Here is a 2,408-nt window from a genome sequence, read left to right as displayed (position 1 = left end):
CTGCTTTCGGCACCCTGCGGCCCCGGTACGACGGACGCGGGGCTTGCCGAGGGGGCAGTCAGGGTAGTTTGGCGGAGAGAGCGCCAGCTTCAGCAGGAGCCCGGGGAAGGGGTGGGAGTGCGCGGGAGAGGACAGTGACCCCCATCCCTCCGCTCTCCTTCCCCACCCCACCCCACCCTGTGCATGCGTCGCTTGACAACAGCGGCAATCGCCACCACAATGACTAACGCCCTCGCCTCCCCGTCCCGCGCGCCGGCCTGTCTAAGCCAAACTTTTTACTGGCGCCAGAGCCTGCTGTCAGCGTGCTGCCAGTCGGGTCGCCCGCGGGCACGTGCTTTGCAATGTCGAGGGTAATTCGGACGAGCAGGCGAGGTCTCTGCCTCCGCATTCACAGATGCGGAATGCTGGCTTTGTTGCGATTATAACTTTTTATTTTCTCGAGTGCTACATTTTGTTTTGTTTGGACCTTAACCGAAACGCACGTGACTTTAACTTGTCCTCGTCCCCGTTTTTCCTGTTTCTGTTGATGCTGTTGCCCCTGCTTACTGTTATTCAATTCATGTGCGTTACATTTCCTTTATCCGCGTGAAACCTGTCACATTATTTTGTCACATTCTTCTTCATGCAACGTTAGAATTGACCATACATACTTCTGGTTCACGTTGAAACGATTCAACCAATACGACCGTTTAAGCATGTTAACCATATGATACATCTCATGAATGATACAACTAACAGTGCTGCTGTCGTTGTTGCTGGTGCTGGAGGTTGTGCTCGTGGTGCTAGTGCTGCTAGCGCTCATGCTGGCTTGGTGCTGCTGTTGCTACTTCTTCTGGTGCTGCTAGCGCTCCTGTTGGTACTGCTGGCTGTTGCAGCTACTGCTATTGCATCTAGGGCGCCGGTCTCGCGGCCATCCGTATTCCCGTCCGCTCGGAAGAGGCTCGAAGGAGTCGGGGCCGCGCGTAGTTCTCACACTCCTTACCACTCTGTACTGTCTACGAGCCGAGCCCAGCGCGTGTGTATAGAGGATGGGTTTATACACAGACACGTCACGTAGTGGGATTATTATTCGAGGCGAGAACGCGAGAAGGGGAGAGCCGGGAGCAGGATAGGGGTGCAGTAGGGGGAAGGGGGGTTAGAGGAAGGGGGATTCACGGCGGCGGAGGCAGGGGGAATATCTTGAGGCGTCATGTCTCTCGTACGTTCACCCCCTGCGGGAATGCGCGCCGCGGGCCGGGCTGGCCCTTCATGTGTGTGTGTATGTGTGTGTGTGTGTGTGTGAGTGCGGGTGGGTTTGTTTGATTGTGCGCGTGTGAGTGTATGCGTATTGTGTAGGGAGGGCCATCGCTCTGCCGCCGTTGCTCGGTTCTGCATACTCCTCCTCGGGTCAACGGATCTCCTCCTCCTCCTCCTCCTCCCAGCTATGCCGTTCTTGAGGCGCCATCATGGCTTGCGAGCAGCGGGGTATGCGGTTAGCCACGGCGGCAGTCAGCAGCAGCAGCAGCAGGAGCAGGAGCGCCCTTGTCTGGTCCGGTATCGCAACCCGTCGCCCCGCAACGCTCCGGCAACGCTCCACGAGCCTGCTCCACAACGCCCCGGGCAGGAGATCCACCCACGCGCGCGAACGTCTCAACGCGTTGTATTCCAGGCGAGTGACCGCTGCAGCTGCGGCCCTTTGTACCCCGCTTTGTTCGGCCCCCTGGAACGGGTCGGTCGTGGAGGCGGGAAGAGCGAATAGGGAAGGGGTGCCACCGCCAATCAGCTGACTGTGGCCGGCAGCTGGCAGGGCCTGCCTGGCGGGGGTTTCCAATTCCAGGACGCTGCGATGAGTGCGCTCGGCGTATCGCCTCCCAAGAGACAGAGAGCGGCCCGAGGCGCGCGCCGGCAGGGCCGGGCAGGGGCCCTGATTAGAGCCTTTTCGCTGGGCCGGGCCGGCGCGCGCAGCCAACTTCTTCTCCTCAGCAAGCAGCAGTAGCGGTAGCAGCAGCAGCAGCAGCAGCAGCAGCAGCAGCAGCGGCAGCAGCAGCAGCAGCAGCAGCAGCAGCAGCAGCAGCAGCAGCAGCAGCAGCAGCAGCAGCAGCAGCAGCGGCAGCAGCAGCAGCAGCAGCAGCACTCACGCCCCCCTCGCCGAGGCCGGCCGCTCTCTCTCGGCGGAGGTAAACCCAATTCCAAAGTTGTTCCAGGCCGTGTTTAGCTTGCTGTGGGCCGCCGCCCCGCCCCCTGCTGCTGCTCCAACCACGCCCGCCCCGACTGTTGCATTTGCTGCAACTCATTCTCTTCCTCCCTCCTCATCTCCCATAAGGAGCAGGGCGGCCGAGCCGCAGTACGGGTGTTGGTGGGGGCAGGCCTCGAAAGCCCTTTGCCCCGCTCTGCCCGTGGGGGTGTGGTGTGAGCAGGCGGGGCGGGGC

This window comes from Frankliniella occidentalis, unplaced genomic scaffold (assembly GCF_000697945.3).
Source record: "Frankliniella occidentalis isolate FOCC.00 unplaced genomic scaffold, Focc_3.1 Scaffold2, whole genome shotgun sequence".
Classification (NCBI taxonomy): Eukaryota; Metazoa; Arthropoda; class Insecta; order Thysanoptera; family Thripidae; genus Frankliniella; species Frankliniella occidentalis.
Note: the sequence above shows the minus strand (reverse complement) of the source record.